The sequence below is a fragment of the Pseudopipra pipra genome, chromosome 29, assembly GCF_036250125.1.
Source record: "Pseudopipra pipra isolate bDixPip1 chromosome 29, bDixPip1.hap1, whole genome shotgun sequence".
Lineage (NCBI taxonomy): Eukaryota > Metazoa > Chordata > Aves > Passeriformes > Pipridae > Pseudopipra > Pseudopipra pipra.
Window position 1 is genome coordinate 2,058,657 of NC_087577.1, and position 16,816 is coordinate 2,075,472.

General features: G+C 54.7%; 1 long non-coding RNA gene across 2 annotated transcripts; it reads right to left on the bottom strand.

Moving 5' to 3' along the window:
- Positions 1-2,085: 2,085 nt before the first annotated feature.
- On the bottom strand, positions 2,086-14,106 carry LOC135403984 (uncharacterized). 2 transcript variants are annotated; one of them, XR_010425545.1, is made up of 2 exons: positions 13,554-14,106; positions 2,086-11,187 (listed from the first exon to the last, which is right to left on the bottom strand). It is a non-coding gene; the product is annotated as an uncharacterized LOC135403984 (long non-coding RNA). The 2 variants fall into 2 exon arrangements; XR_010425546.1 differs by having other exon boundaries at positions 2,086-11,495.
- Between the last annotated feature and the right edge of the window lie 2,710 nt (positions 14,107-16,816).

Sequence of the window (16,816 nt, forward strand, 5' to 3'; positions counted from 1 at the left end):
CTGGGATAGCAGGGACGCCTGGGAGGTGCGGTGGCTCAGCAGGGACACCTCGGGGTGGTACCGCTTGGGCACAGGTTGGCAGTGACGGCAGGGTTGGGGGGCTGAAGGGTGGGGTGAGGGGTCTGGCCGTGATGGGGCAGGTCCTGAAGGAGTGAACGCTCCTGAAGGGGGGCAAGACCCCCAACCAAAACCACAAGCATTTGAGGGCCGATACTGCGTGTCCACCAGGTCTGGGAATCACGGAAAACAAGGAGAAGGGAGAACCCCCATCCCCCCAAGGCCTTGTGATGGCTCCAGGCGCAGCGACGCTTGGCGGGGCTGCTGGGGCTCAGCTCCCCGCCCTTGGCTCCGCGCCCCAGCGAAGCCCCCTCTGCAGACTGGGAATGCTGGGAGGGCCGTGGGACAGCCCTGCTCCCTGGGCTGGCCTTTCTCATTGAAATGAGGAGGGTTCAGCGCGGAGGGAAGCAGTGACAATCGCTCCCCAGCTCCCAGCCAGTCGGGCTGGGCGGTGTATGTGTGAGCGCGCAGTTCTCCCCTCTCCCCTTTCTTCCTTTTGAATCAAACCAGATGTCTCCCATGAAATGAGATTGCCGGAGCTCACACTGGAGAGAGACAATGCGGAGGGATGCGAGGCTCCCGCCGAGCCACATCGCGCCGCAGCTCTGGCAGAGGCGACGGCTGCGGCGAGGGCTGGGGGGTGGTGGCACTGGTGCCTTGTCACCGAGGCTGGAATTTTCTACCCCCCACTGTATCCTGTATGATTTCCTCTCTCTGGCTCTGGGATCCTTGCAGGGAGGTTTATTCTTTCCCCCCCCCCTCCCCTCTCTGGGTCTACCAGCAGAAGATCTCAGCTGCGGCTAAACTCGGCAGATGGGGCACCCAGCACAAGGAGATGGCTCATCCACTGACTCAGCCGGTAAGGTGCTGCTGGAGCTCTCCTTGAGAGTTTGCCCAGGCACTTTGGGAAGGGGAATTTTTACTTTCGGTTTGGTTTTGGCATCCAGGTTTCCTGATGCATTGCACAAACTCGGGAAGACGCCGGTCAGGCGGTCTGGCGGTGGCTGGTCCCCTCTGCAGCAGGATCTGGTGTGAAGCAGCTATGGGTTAGAGCTTGTGGTGGTTGTGCTGTGGATGTGCACAAGAAAGGAGAAAAAAGTAAAGCTAAGGGCAGGAGAACCCACCCCACTGCTGCATTTCACGTGACTCATTTTGGTTGTGGTTGTAGAATAGTGTCTTGGAATTACTCTTTTATTTCTTTTTTCACCTTTATGTGAGGATGGGACTCGTGAAAGTGGCAGTTCGGGATTTTCCTTCATCTAAGAGGTGGTGTCTATTTGTGTTGGGATATGATGGATGGTGGCTCCATAGGCACATACACGCCACATGGCGTATTTTAACACAGGCACTCAGCCCTGTGTGCCACATGGAGGTTACACAGACAAAAATGTGCATTTAGCACACATGGATGTTCACACAAACTGCTGGTTACCTTGCACACACCTGCTGGTACACTCCACACTTACAACCAGGTGAAAACACTGTGTGTGTCTGTGTAAGCACGTGTGTTATAGGTGTGTGTGTGCAAGTGAGCACAGGTACACAGTTATGTACACTGAAATATGTACATGAACCACAAGTATTTCTATACAAGGTGTTTGTGTGCACACACATCTACGTGCAGGGGAGTTCCCAGTGTGGATGTGTATCGTATGTGCACCCATGTGCAGGAGCACATGTGCCAACAGCATGTTGTGGTGCTGTTGGGATCCATCATGTTCTGCCCTGTAAATTAGGGAGTTTTCACCTGTCCAAGCTGGATCTCACACATGAGGCCAATAGCAATGCCTGCTCTGGAGGCAGCCTGTTATTTTAGGGGCACAGTTTTGCTTCCCATCTCCATTTTAAGTTCTGTCCCAGAGCTCTCAGGAGAAGAAAGGAGAAACCCCTGGAAATCAGAAAGTGAAAGGAAAAAAGGGAAAACAAAAAAGCCCAAACTGCCGAGCTCCAGCTCTGAGCATTCTGATAGCACGAGCCAGGCCCAGAAATCACCAAACTGACTAAAAAGTTTGTGTGACTCCAAAAAAATAGTGAAAATGGGGTTTCTTTTTATTCACCTTCTCCCGGGGCTGTCGGATTTCACTCTGGTTACATCACCTTGCTTTTCTGCACAGCCACAAGATCTAGCAACTTACTTTAAAAAATGAAAATTCCTACTCGTGCATATTCACATGACTCACAGAGCTGGGAATTTCAGGCAACCAGGAATGCTCATAGAAAAATTGCAGGAATTGGCAAAGCGGGCAGTGACTAATCCTGATGGGTCCCCGATAGCAGCGTCTCTTAGTTCATACAATATTTTGGGGGCGTAGCTGGGCTCCAGCCAAGACTTTGATCCTCTTCCCAGTGATAGCAGCTGCTTGGGAATGATCTTACCTCCCGTCTGGCATCGCTGCCTCTGGGGAAGCTGGATTTCAGGAGTAATTCAGGTTAAAGTTAGCGCTGCCAGGTGGCTTGAACCGGCTCGATGAGCTGGAGTAGGTCATGGGGGCTCCTGTCGTGGGGCTGTGGGAGGCTGAATTGTTCACAGCTCCACAGATATTGGGGTAAAAGGTTATTTTTTGGGTGCAAGTAGTGCTGGATTGCGAGTGAGGAGTTTGCTGCGGGTGTAATCTCCGCGCAGCTACATCTACTCTGGGAACGTCCCTGCCAAGGTTTTGGCAGAAACGCAGTGTTTCTAGTTAAAAAGTTGGTATTTCCAAATGATTTAAAATCCACATCCCTGAATTACTGTCAGGGAAGAAAAAAAGTATTAACTAAAGCCAGGGACGGCGGCAGAGTCCTCTGAGCAGAGAGGTCGGGATCGCGCAGCAGCGTCACGTGCTCCTCGTCCCTTCCTGAGGCAGGAGGCTGCAGAATGATCAAAGAAAAGGGAGAAACTGCAAACTGCAGCTGCTGCCAGTGCCAGAGTCGGGGAGGGGTGGCCAGGCACCATGGCTGGTGACAGAAAGCCCTGTGGGAGGCAGGAATAAAGCTGACATTGACTGAGGAGGTGCCAGCAGCCTGTCCTTAGGCAAAACAGCAACTTACAGTCACCATCAAGAGTCAACGCAGAGAGAAACATTCCAGATGAATTTGTGTCATCAATGTGAAGCCAAATTTGGCACTTCCCAGTGCTGCATCCCTCTGCCCCCTGACACAACCCAAGTCCAGGGTAAAGGTCGCAGCTGCTAGGAAAGGTGTAATGCCAGGGGAGCATCCCACATCCCGTAGACTGAGGTGACGAGCCAATGGTGGGGAGGCCAGAGGGAGCAAACACCTGCTTGGAACCAGGACACCATTTTTAGGCTTTTCTTCATTTTCAACTCACATAGAATCATAGAATATTCTGAGTTACAAGGCTGGAGCTGGGGTACTATCACCACGAGCACTCCCAGGCAGCATCTCCCCATCCCTGGAGAGCTCATTTCCAGAACTGCTCAGCCGCATGCAAAACAGGAGTATCCCAAATGCTGGAAAGCTGGAAAGGTTCCCTTCCACCCTGTGGGGCCGTGGAGCTCTGAGCCCACAGCCCCATGTGCTGGTCATTCCCTGTAGTAAGCATATGGTTCAGAGGTGACTCTGCCCTTCGTGGTGGCCTATCTGCCCAGGATGTCCCTGCGGCCTTGTCTGTGGCTACCACTGTCCGGACAATTCATCTGCTGCCCCTTGATGTTAAACCTCTTTGCTTTGTCGATGGGACTGGCAGCAAGAGGAGTCTTGCTGTCCGTGCAGGGATCCTAAAGTGCTTTGCAAACATTTGTTAATTAAGCTCTTCTATGAGATAAGTAAATTAGTGCAAAGCCTGATCCAAAGCTCCTTGAAGTCCATTGGTTTTGGTGAGCCCAGGTCCATGGGATCAGGCCCAGGAGACCAGATTTTAAAACCCCTCAATTTTGTTAAGAGCTCAGCATATTGTCTGCAGATGGGTGCTAAGCTATGGGGACAATCTGGTGCTGGGACCACGGGTGCTTCGCCATTGGTTGTGATCATAACTGTGGAGGTTTGGACTTCTGGTTGTGAGGGTTTTCTGGAAAAACTGCACTAAGTTTGCTGAAGAAATTCCTTCATCCTGAAATCTGGATGATTTTAGGTCTGGGATCAAAAGTGGAGTTCAGTTTCAAGGTCACACTCTTGCCTTATTCCTACTGCTTAGACATGTAGTTCATTTTCCAAGGAATATGTTTTCCTCCCATTAGAATCCCATCTTCTGCAAGCAGGTAATTTCCGATTTCAGTTTCTAGAAGGTCGGGTTTATCATGTGTTTCCTTGAGTATGCCCTCTTCTAAATTTTGTCCAGGGGCATGTTGGGGTTTTGGCCACTTGTCTGGTATCTCTGAATTTCCATCGGCCCAGAAATCTTGGTGCAGCCACAGATCAGCTCCGTGGGCATCGCACCCACCTCCCCTGCAGTGCCAGTAGGGCTGGTTTCTTGCATGTGCTCCCACCGGCTGTGTGGGGCATCCGCCGTCAGTCAGATGCTTCCTGGACATGTCAAGCCAGAGGCCCATGTGTTGGCCAGATGGTCTGTATGTGCCCAGCAAATCCAACATGTCCAGGATGTGTTGGATTCGCTGCACGTTCATTGTCAAGCTGTGCAGCGCATGTGCACATATTTCTGCCCAGGAAATCTTGTAGGGAAATATGGCAGCTCCATCCAAGGGACTTACCTGTCTCCTGTTACCCTGACAAACGAGCCCTGTCTGTATGGGTCCTCCTGAGAGAGGGGGATGTGCCAGATAAGGGGAAATGGTTTCAAACAAAAAGAAGGGAGATTTGCATTAGATGTTAGGAGGAAATCATTCCCTGTGAGGGTGCTGAGGCCCTGGCACAGGATGCCCAGAGAAGCTGTGGCTGCCCCATCCCTGGAGGTGTGAAAGGCCAGGTTGGACGGGGCTTGGAGCAACCTGGGCTAGAGGAAGGAGCCCCTACCCATGGTAGAAGCATAGAACTGGATGAGCTTTAGGGTCCCGTTCAACCCAAACTGTTCCATAATTCCATGATTCTAGGATTTCCAGTCTCGAGACAAGGATGTGAGTCATGGAGTCAAACCAACTTGCATTAGGTGCAACCAGAGGGGCAGTTGTATTTCCCTGAGCTACAGAGGAGCTCCCTCAGCACAGTCACATCTTGCGGCTCAGTGCGCCCACTTTTAACTCTTTCCAGTTATTTGTCATTTTACGTGAAAACAGGGCAGGTTCATCGGAGGGGTGAAGCCCAACGAAATCATATTCTTTCAGGAGTATGGATGTGGGTGGTGTGGGCTGACTGCAGCCACATTTTTAGCCAAAAAAGGCCAACAAAGAGATCTAAAGTATGGATTTGGACATCTGTGCATGGATTGAAGGATTGATGCCTTGTCCCCACTGCCTGTGGTGGAGAATGGTGACAGTGGTTATTCACAAACACTCTCAACACACACAGTTAAATACATATAACAGAGATTTTTTTTTTACCTTTAATCTGGGTGTTTACTTGCAGTTTATAAATCTCAGGTGGAGTTGGTGTGCATGATCCTTAAGTTTTTTGTGTCTTTCTAAGCAGTTTTACCAAAGTCATGCAGCAAGTCCATGGCACAGCCTAGCAGAGCCAGGATCTTGGTTTTTCTCCTCTGGACAAGCAATATTATTCCAATTTTGTGTGGGAGCACCTATCTCCCTCTCTCACTTTTCCCCATCATATTCCACAGCAGTTATTGCACGTTCCTTCAGAGATGAGGAAAGTCATTACGTTGCAGGTGATGCCTCCTTTCCAGGGAGGCTCTAATCATCCCATCATGCTCCAGAGCTCTTCCTGTTGGTGCTAATTTTAGTCTCATGGTGGAAGTTGCTGCCGGGTGCTCTGGATCGGATGGAGGCTGAGCCACACAGGTGTGTTGCAATCCTGATGCTGCTCCGGCATCCTGCACGGCCCAGCAGTCTGGATGTCAGACCTGGATGGGAAAAGTCCAAAGAACACATCTTGGGGCTTTTTTAGTGGATTTGCAGTTGCTTCTGCCACCTCAAGGGTCACTGATGCCTTTCCAGAGGCTCAGCATAGACAGTGGGGACCTGCTTTTCCAAGCAGTTCATTCTCATGCAGGCACCTAAACCAGGGCCAGGTTTTCCCAGGGCATTCACCTCCAGGCTCTGCCTGTCTGGGCAGGCTCCTGCAGGAATGCTGAGTGATTCTGAGCAAGCAGGTCCTCACTCTGCTGTGCAGAGAAGACCTTGTCAGCAAAGGGACTCTGGGCACAAACAAGCAGGTGATACCATCAGGCCTTTGCGTTTATTCTTTCTCTGCAATTCCATATCCTTTTGGAAGCATCTTGCAGCTTGAAGAGAGGGTGTTTTATCATGGCTCTGGGCTCAGCCTTGCACCGATCCACTCTGGATGCTGCTCTTGATGGTGAAGTTTGAGGAGTGGGACATGAGGGCCTGGCATGTATGAGGCACAGCAAAGGGACCTAGAGGAGCTGTGGCTGCTCCGTCCCTGGAAGTGTTCAAGGCAAGGTTGGACAAGGCTTGGATCAACCAAGCTCCAAGAGACCTTAAAGCTCATCTTGTGCCATCCACTTGCCATGGGCAGGGACACCTGCCACTAGACCAGGTTGCTCCAAGCCCCGTCCAACCTGGCCTTGGACATTTCCAGGGATGGGGCAGCCACAGCTTCTCTGGACAACTTGTACCAGTGTCTCACCACCCTCACAGGGAAGAATTTCATCCTATATCCCATCTAACCCCGCCCATTGCCAGGGTTAAGACACTCTCCTTTGTCCCATCACTTCAGACCCTGGTCCAAAGTCCCTCTTCAGCTCTCTTGGAGCCTCCTTAAGGCACTGGAAGGGGCTCTAAGGTCTCCCCAGAGCCTTCTCTTCTCCAGGCTGAATTCAAGCTCATTGAAGGTTTCTTAGAGTTCCCTTCATCTCTGCCTCCCAGGCGTTAAGGATCCTGGCAATACTCCCATTGCTAGGTTTAAAACCTGGGAAGAACAAAGTCTGTGCCCAGTCTAGAGTGGACACCTGGCCTCGACCCTCCTCGGTTTTGCCCAGGCACCACTGCACCAAATGCATGGCGAAGCAGAATCAGGCCCTGAGCCAATTTAACCCTTCTTCTTATCAGTCTAGACATCCTCATTATCCAGATAAAAGTCTGATCCCTCACTGAATCCCACTAAGCTCCTGCCTGTACAGTGCTGAAGGCAGAGGGCACTTACCTCACCCGGGACTCCCCTGCAGGTGGGAGATGCTGCCCCGACCCTGGTTCCTGTGCTGGGAGCAGGTCGTGAAGCGAGCGTGTATTATTCCGAGTACTTTACCAATTACAAGTCATTACTAATGCCTTTATTACTATTATTTAATAGATCATGTTAATTATTATTATTAATTTGCTTTAAAAGCAGTGTTTCCATAGCAACGGGGAGATGTGTGCTGCTTTTCAGGCACATCAAGTGGACATGTTCCTGCCTCCTCCCCAACGGGCTGGCAGCCTACTGCAGGGCCGGGTGATATAGGGGGCTGTTCTTCAGTCCCTGTGGGGATTGTACCAGCAGGGCCATTCAGGGAAGGATGTCAACACTGTCTCTGTCAATGGAGAGTCCCTCATGCCATTAAGAAGTTCCTGCGGGATGCACACTTTGTGCCTAAATGCTGCAGAACCCCCAGGAGAGTAGATCAGGTGCAGTAATGTTTGTACCCTGTGTGTGACCCAGGAGTGAAGGTGCCAGTGCTAATTCCTGCTTTGCTGATTCCCTGGCCCCAGCGCTCCCTCAGAAAGTGCCTTATCTCATTTTATGTTTTCCAGTCAGCTGCAGAAGGACCAAGACTTGGAAGTCAGACTGAAGTCCGACAGATCTTGCATTCCCTGGCTGCGAGATGCCAAATCCCAGAGAGGTCTGCAGTGAGCTGGGAGCTGCGGCCAGCATGCAAGGAAGCTCTGAGCCTCGGCAGGTGCCACAATGGTTCCAAGGGCAAAGGACCATCCAGGATGCTCAGGTGTCACCTCCCCAGTCTCAGGCAGTGTGCAGGCCCTGGTACAGGTACCCATGTAGTGAGAGGGGAGCATGGGGATGGTGTCGGCTCTTCCAGGATGTGTTCAAGGCTTTGCCGAGGGCGGAAAGGGAACGCGAGCACGCTGCTTTGCAGATGAGATTTAAACACTGAGCCCATGTTTAAAGTTTGTCTCTGACCCATCCTGTCCCTCTCACACTGTGCCCTTTGGCCTTTGCCCTGTGCTCTGCCACGGTCATTCCTCCCAGGAGGGATGTGCCTCACACACAGCTCCTGGGGGGCCGAGGGGCTTGGAGTGTAATTTGTTGGGGACCACGTACCCCACCAGCAGTGATGGTACCAGCATATCAGGCTGTGCGCTGTGACCTTGGGAGACAAGTTTGCAGCAGAGGAGATGCAAGAGGCCAAAAGTAAAGCTCAGCCAGGAGTGGTGGGCTGGGGTGTGTCCTGACCCCTGCAGTGCTCAGTGAGAGCGCGTGCCCAGCAATCACTCTGAAACAAGCTGGAGCACTAATTGCTGGCAGCCTGAACACAGAGCCCAGCGCTGGGGAGCCCATGGGGACCACGGCTCCATCTGCCCAACCTTGAGGGATCCCTGCAGGGCTGGAGCCAGACATGCTGTCGCCTCGTCCCTGCTGGCCCAGGTGTCCCCAGGAGTGGCACTGGGAGCAGACATGTGTCCCCACACTGGCTGGGTCCCCGGCCTCTGCCTCGTGCTGGCAGGTCATCATCAATTCCATTCCCCCACCGCTTTCTGTGTTATGAGAGCAGTGGAAATCCATCATCTTCATAAAGGTTCCCGCCAGAGGCTCGATCCAGCAGCTCCTCAAGTGGGTCTGGAAGCTGCAGCCTTAAGGCACACCAGCAGTGACACCCAGGCAAGCAGCAGTGCTTAAGGCACTTGCTATAAAGGTAAAAGCACTTGTTCCACAACAGCACATCCCACATCTCTCCAGTTCACCCTGTGCTGGCCTCTGCTGTCCTGGGACGATGGGTTCCCTGGGACTGGGTGAGGAGATAACCCTGCTAAGCTCTGCGTGTCCCCGGGGAGAGCAGCTCCTGTGAGTGTTTCAGCTGCTAAGGATCAGAAATGGGGATGGCAGGTGGCTGGGACAAAAGCCCCATGTCACTGTCACCCCCCATGCCAGCCGTGGTGTCCCCGGGGTTCAGGGGGCTCTGGCTGCCCTGACGTGGGGTGCAGGCAGGTCCTGTCTCTGTCTAGACAGGACTCACAGGGAGCACAGAGGTACCGTGGTCCCACAGGGACACCCGTGCAGCTCTGAGCTGCACAAAAGCTGCTGAATGCACCCGCTCCTCCCCCTGCTCCTCCAGAAGTGGAGAAACACAAAAGAGAGAGGCAGGAGGGCTGGGAGCGGTGGGAGAGAGGGAGGGAGGGAGAATCCCCCATGCCCGGAGCTAATCCCAGCTCCACTCAGAGAGGGATCTCGAATAACAACCATCCGTGGTCGAGGCCAGATGGATTTGATTTAATAACAAAGCAGGGGGGCTTGGGATCATTTCGGAGCCTGCCAAGGGGCCAGATCCTCCGCAAGCAGCAAAGAGCCATCCAGTGTAAATCCAAGCGTGAGCTGCAAACTGCTCACATACTTCCCAAACTGCCAGGATTGCCTCAACTGTGGGGACATCTCCTGCCCCTCAGGAGCTCTCTGGGTCCTGGCAATCCCAGCCACCCACAGGGCACAGGGCCATGCTGAAACAGAGGGGCTGCACATTTATCATGTGGACATGGCCAGGGGGGAGAAGGGGAAAGGCAATGCCTGAGGGCTTCCACAGCCCCAGCTGTAGTGTGTCACCTTGAGTACGGCTCAGCTCAGTGGGCTCAGACCCCTTTATGGGGTGTCCAATGAGAGGAGCATGGGACAGCCCTTGGCCCTGCTTTTGCAAAGCCCAGGAGACCCCCCCCTCTTCACCCCACAGTGGCCGAAGCCTCCCACTCCCTAGTTTCAGCATCTTGGAGGCAAGGAGGTGGCTCAGGACAGTGTCATCCTATCCTTGGTCCCTGCATCATTCCAAAGAAGGAGGCAATGCCCAGGAGAGGGGGTAGCACCTGGGGCAGTGATGCTGATCTCAGGTTTTACCCTGCTCCTGCCTCAAATCCCACCCTGGATTTGCTTTGGAGAGTGTAGGTGGGTGCAAGGTGGGTTCTTGCACATGGCAGAAATTCAGCATTTGGGGAAAGAGCCCCCCAGCTGGCTGAGCCTCCTCCTACCCTCCCAGGACACTTGGGGCCCTGTCCTAGACCCCAGTGTCAGGAGATGCAGTAGGTGCCTTTTAGCCATGGCTGACCTGTTCCCTTCCTTAAAGCAGACACAGAGTCAGCGTCAGCAGGTAGATACTTGGGATGACTTTGGAGACCAGGCTTGCTGAGGCAACACCAAAAAGGCTGCCATCCCCTTTCCATCCGTGTTCCACATGGTCCTTGGTGGTGCTGAAAAGGCGGTGGTCCTGTGGCAGGCAGGGTCATGGAGCAGCAGAGCGTCACCTCACTGCCAGGCCATCCCCACAGCCCTGTTTGCCACGTCTGCCAGTTGGTGCCTGGGCCAGGCAGCCTCCCTGGAGATCTTGTTTCTGGAAATCGGAGCAGCCTTGGCGCTGCCCCGGCAGGTCCCCGAGCAGCAGGAGGTGCTGCCGTCATCCCAACACCTGCAGGCTCAGTCGGCGACTGTTCCCGTCTGGATCACTTGGCGCTCTGCCGTGGGAGCAACGAGATCCCGGTGCCAGTGATGTGCCGGCAAGAGCAGAGGAGTGTTTTGTGCTCGGTGAAGGATGCTGGGGCCGTGCAGCTGGGCTGGAAGGACAGTGGGAGGCAGGAAGGTCCATCCCAGAAGCAGGGATCCGGCATGCTCTGTGCGGAGAGGACGGGGTGCAGGAGCTCTCACATGCATATCTCCATGTCTCCAAGGGACTGTGTGTCCTGCTCCAATGGTCCCCTGCTCAGGACACCATGTTCATCTCCATCCCTGTCCCACCTGCTCCCCGGTGGCACCATGTTTTCTTGCTCCGTGCGGGGGCTGCAGCTGGTTTCCGATTCTTGCTTCCACACAGCAACGCTGTTGGCAGCGTGTCCTGTCTCCTGGTGGGCTCACCGGGACTATCTGCTGTCCGGGAGCCTTTTTCCCTTCTCTTTGCTGCTGGCAAACGGCCTGGATAGAGAACCGGATCAGAGCAGGGTGATTGAGGGAGGCGAGGGCTGTGCTGCCGGTGCTGTTCCACCACTGGGGTCAGGACGTGGTTGTTCCTTCCCACACTGGCGTCAAGGGGATGCTCCCCACAACCCAGCGCTGCACTGGGTGCTCAGGGACAAGCGCTGCCGGCAGCACAGACTTCAGAGAGGGATGTTTTTTCTCCTCATCCCCTTGGGAAGACGCCAGCCTGGTATGGGAGCTCGGGACCACTTATTCCCAGCTCTGCTGCCCTAATGAGAAGCAGTCTCTCAGCTCTGGCCCCGTGCCTGTAAAAACGAAGCCGTGCCTGTGCTTTCGGTGCCACGTGCTCTGCGGCCAGAGCAGGGGTCTGTGGAGCCGTGTGGCACCGGGCAGCGAGAGGGTGGCATCCCTGGGGGCGAGCACCCCCGGGCTGCTGGGAGCCTGAGGGCTCTGGATGGCAGCCGGACGATACCCACGCCATACTGGGTCTCCAGGCTGGGACTTCTCAGAGACGAGTGGCATCTCTGAGTCCCAGCCTCCTGCAGGAGCCACAGGGTGAAGCTGACAGTGGCGCTGGCGCACCCGAGGCCACCCGCCGGGACACGGGGAGAGGAGCCGCCGTGGACAGCGTTGTCCCGGGTCTGGGCTCCCCGCTCTGTACTGCGGGCGTCAGACACGAGATGGAGCTGCCGATCCCTCCTGTGCCCTGCCGGGAGCCGGGCTGTGCTGAGCTGACTTTGGCCCCTGTCCGGCCGGACGACCCCGCTGCTGAGCACAGCTGGAGTGACCCTCCCGGGGGTCTGCTATCGCCTTCGGGGCTGTTGGCCCGCCTTGGCCGCGCTTCTGAGGGTGCGGGCAGGCGGGCGCAGGGCCTGGGAGTGCGGGTCCGCGCAGTGAGAGGGGTTTGGTGCCGTGTCTTTGCTGATGCAGAGCCCCACGGAGACCACGGCTCTGCTGGTCCCTCACTGCCCAGGGGAAGGGAACAAGGATGGACCTGGCCGCGTGTCAGCAAAAGCATGCAGCTGCTCAGGCCCTGGGGATTACAGAATCACAACTGGTTTGAGTTGGAAGGGATTTTAAAGCCCAGCTTGTTCCACCCCCTGTCATGGGCAGGGACACCTTCCACTAGACCAGGTTGCTCCAAGCCCCATCCAACCTGGCCTTGAACACTTCCAGGGATGGGGCAGTCACAGCTTCTCTGGGCAACCTGTGCCTCACCACCCTCATGCCTGAGAGAGCAAAGGTCTGTGCAGAGCCTGTCGTGTGGATGATGCTGTATAATCATGAATAATATGTGGGTTTATTTGCATTATGGTAGTTTCCAGCACCCTCATAGGAGAGCAGGGCTTGATTTGCAAGGGGCCATGTATGGATGTCTTACCAGAGAAGATGTGTCACTGGACCTGTTGGTCACCAAAGCAAGTGAACTCACTGGTGACATCAAGATTGGAGGCAGCCTGGGCTGCAGTGGCCACGCGCCAGTAGAGTTCGCAGCCCTGAGGGATGTGGGACAGGCAGAGCCAAGTTAGGGCCCTGAATTTTAGGAAAAAAACTGTGAGCTGCTCAAGGAGTTGGTCAGTGGGATCCACTGGGAAACTGCCCCTGGGGACAAGGGGGTAAGAACAGGGTTGGCAGGTCTTTAAGGACACTTTCCACAGAGTGCAAAAGCTCTCAATCCATGTGAGTAAGGAATCAGGAAAGAAGACAAGAGACTGGCATGTCTGAGTCAAGACCTGCTGCTCAAATCAAAGGGCAAGAAGGAAATGGACAGGCAAGTGGGAGCAGGGATCATGGAAAGAGGAGGAGGGGCAATGGCTTTAAACTGAAAACCAGTAGGTTTAGATTAGATATTAGGAAGAAAATCCTCCCTGTGATGGTGGTGAGGCCCTGGCACAGGTTGCCCAGAGAAGCTGTGGCTGCCCCATCCCTGAAAGCATCCAAGACGAGGTTGGATGGGGCTTGGAGCAACCTGGTCTAATGGAAGGTGTCCCTGCCCATGGCAGGAGGATGGAATGAGATGGGCTTTGAAGTCCCTTCCACCCCAAATCAGTATGTGATTCTGAGATTCTATATGTTTGAAGAGACCATCTCTATACAGAGAAACCCGCAGGTGTTAAGATGGAAAAAGGCTGGAAGAATGTGCTGAACCCAGCCTAGCAAATGGAGAAACTGAGGCACAGACCTGTGCATCATGAACAGATCAGCTTCGAGGACCCCACGCCCCACTGGAGGGTAGAGGGGATGTTTTAGGGGGTGGACTGAGCACTACAGACCAGGCAGATCTGAGTGGCCAGTGAGGGGGACCAGGCTTTGCACTGAGAAGTGCAAAGGTAGAAGCAGAGGTAGTGGAAGGAGGAACTCACCTCCAGCATGGAACAGTTTGGGCAGTTTGTTGCTCTCTGTCAGTGGAGCCGAGGGTGTTTCCTGACTGTCCGTGAGTCATTCCCAGTGGGGTCTGTCCTCCAGCTCCTCTTGTGCAGTGGCTCTTGGGGCTTGTGTTACAGCACCTTGTGCTCCAGCTGCCGTTGGCCTCCACATCTTCCATTCTCCTGCTCTCTGCAGCAATCGGAGTCTCCAGCCAGCACAGCCCCCTTTCCAGGCTCCATCCTGCCCTGTCCAACCCAACCCTTTGGTCTCAGCTCTGCCCTCAGATCACAGTGGGGATCTCCCTGGCTTTCCCATCCCAAACCCCCTTGAAACAGTGGCTGAACCACAGGGCTCACAGCTCCCAACCCGCAGCCGCGGGGCCCTTGGCAACAGGCAAACAAACAGCCCTGTTGCTGGCTCCGTCACTGGCGTGATTCATGGTGAGGCCGGGAGGGCTCGTTCAGCCACTCAGCCTCTCCTGCCTGGGACAAACCGGCATGAGGCGTTTTTTCATCACATTTTTCCTTTGATGTCAATCTGTTTGTCTCCAGTCTCCCTTGCCTTTTACGTCCAAACCCCATTAAGAAAACTCCCACTGCTCCTCCACCCACGCGTCTGGGGGTGCTGCAGGAGCAGCTCCGATGCGGATGAGCCTCGGCTGTGGGGCTGCTCCAGCTTCACCCCTGCCAGTCCCTGGTTCCCCCTGCAAACCACATCCTGGGGTCTCCCCATGGCCACTGTGGGGCTCCAGGCTCTTCCCCAGAGCCAATATCCAAAGCTTCCCCCCACGGGGCAGATTTGTCCACCATCCCTTGGGGAAAGATCTTTCCCCCCCAGCACAGATGAGAGCGGCCTCGGGACTGTTCAAACTGTGCAGGGGCAGAAGAAAGCGGAGGGTGAGTCCCCCATCCCCCCTCAGTGCCGTGCCATGAGCAAGGCTTCATGCGACATCCTACTCTCATTTCTGTGACTGAACCTGTTTCGTTTTCTCCTTTAACCTGCGGGACTCTCCCAGCGCTTCCGTTTTGCACTATTTTGAGTGCAAATTTTTTTTGTTTGGTTGGTTGGTTTTGATTTGTTGGTTTGTTTGTTTGTTTTTTCAGCACTAAATGTGGTAAAGCCAAACCATCTTTACCCATCCTGCTCCCATGCGCCCCCCCCGGCAGGAAAGCTGAGGGGACCGTGAGGGAGAGGTGTAGTAAAACAGCAGGAAAACAGCCCTGGTGCAGAATGCTCTGTGGAGGGAAATGAATGGAAACGGCTGTGGACACGCCCGTCAGGGCTGGCGTGATTTGGCCGGGGCAGCTTCCCCTGCTGACGGATACGGGGAGAGTGCAGAGGGGGGAAGGTGCTCGGCAGCCCCCCACGGCCCAGGCCCTGGGCTGGTGCCCATCAGTGCCCAGCAGTACAGGTTCCCTCCCTGGAGGCTGCAGCCCCTGCGCTGAGAGCTGGCTGCTCCCAGCAGCTCTCCACTGCAGGAGGAGCCTGTGGAGGCTCAACATGCCAAGTGCATGGGGAGAATGAGTCAGGCCTCGGGACTGGGCGAGAAGTCCCTGAAGGAACAGTGTAGATCTGTGTCAGCAGGGATTTAGGCTGAATATGCAGAAAAAGGTTCTTCCCCCAGCGGGTGGTTGGGCACTGACCACACTCCCCAGGGCAGTGGTCACAGCATCAAGCCTGACACAGCTCAAGGACTGTTTGGACAACGTGTCAGGCACTTGGTGGGATTTTGGGGTGTCCTGTGCAGGGCCGGGAGTTGGACTCCGCAATCTTTGTGGGTCCCTTCTAACTCAAGATATTCTATGATTCTGTGGTTTTTCCTGTCAGATCCTGCTCTCTGAGATTGTCAGCATTGCTCAGAGTTGCCTCTGCAGCAGCAAAAGGTTGTAGATTTAGGAGGAAAGAATGGAAGAATGGAGATTTCCGTGTCCCTGCAATTTTGAGCTGAAAGAAGCCAACATGATATTTTATATGAGAAAATGTCTGGGATGTTTCTGGCAGGATGTACTGTCACTGAGGGGTTTGTTGCTGTCAGATCCAGGACAAACAGGCTCAAGACAGGGATGAGATGGAGGGTTTGGAGGAGCAGTGAATTTATAAAACATCTCTGGCATAAGAAGACTTCAAGCTGCTTACCAGCAGCTGGATGTGCTGGGGCTTGATTTCCTTCTGCCAGTGTGGAAAGGGCCATCTGCTCTGCTCCCAGGTGGTCACAGACATCTGGAGACATGACTGCTTCTCTGGGGAGCTGCCAAAGAGGGACAGAGCCATCCCCAGCTGTGAGATGGTGGCACTACCTGAGGAACTGGAACAGCATGAAGTCTGCCAAGGAGGTGGGATGCTATTTGGAAACATGAGGTGCATCCACTCTGTCCCTTCTGCACTGAGGATGCCAGGAGGGAGGTGCTGAGGCCATGTCATTCCCAGGCCATCTCTGGCCTCTCCCTGCTTCTCCCTTCTAAAGGCAGTGAAAGGGATGTGAATATCTGCACAGTCAGTGTGGGGCTCTGGGTGTTTGTCCTGGCACTGTCCCTGCTCATGTGTCTTGTCCTTGTCCCCATCCCTTTCCTAGGGCTACAGGACTGCAGGAGTGATGTCTGGGGGTTGCTCTCTGCCACAGCCCCCAGTCAAAGGTGGGGTTTAATCACTGCAGTTGGAGCAGAGGGGCAGGGCTGGATGTTGTGTACATGGGCAAAGTGCAGAAGTGGGAGATGCCACTCTACAGGTTGGAATAGTTCATCCTGAAGCCATCCCTGGAGATATTTGTCTTGTGTGATCCTTAAAGTCCCAAGCAGTGAACACCCTTGAGCACATGGCTGTTTTACTGTGGGAGCTGCAGCAGCCCTGGGCTGCAGTTTCTTGCACTGGCAAACACCCATCCTGGGGATTCCCCAGGACAGAGTGAAGGTGCCAGGAGCCCTGCCCACTCCGGGACTTGGGCCCTGAGGCCCAAGTGTGGGGCTGGGTTGGCATCGTGGAGGATGCTGAGGAAGCTTAGCAGGGCTGTGGTGAGCCCTGGAGGCAAGATGCCTTTTATCCACTTTCAGCGTGGCACTGGGGAGGGCTGAGCCCTGCCAACAATCTGGATCCTCTACAGCTCCATCCTGCACAAACCTCCCTTCGGCACCTCCACTGCCCTGTGAGGAAACTGGGGAGCTGCTGCCCACTGACACAGCCGGGGATTCCTCTGGCCCAGGATGAGGGCTGGCACACCCACGTTCTGCCCACGGTGCTGACTGGGCTCGGAGGCTCTGGCTTT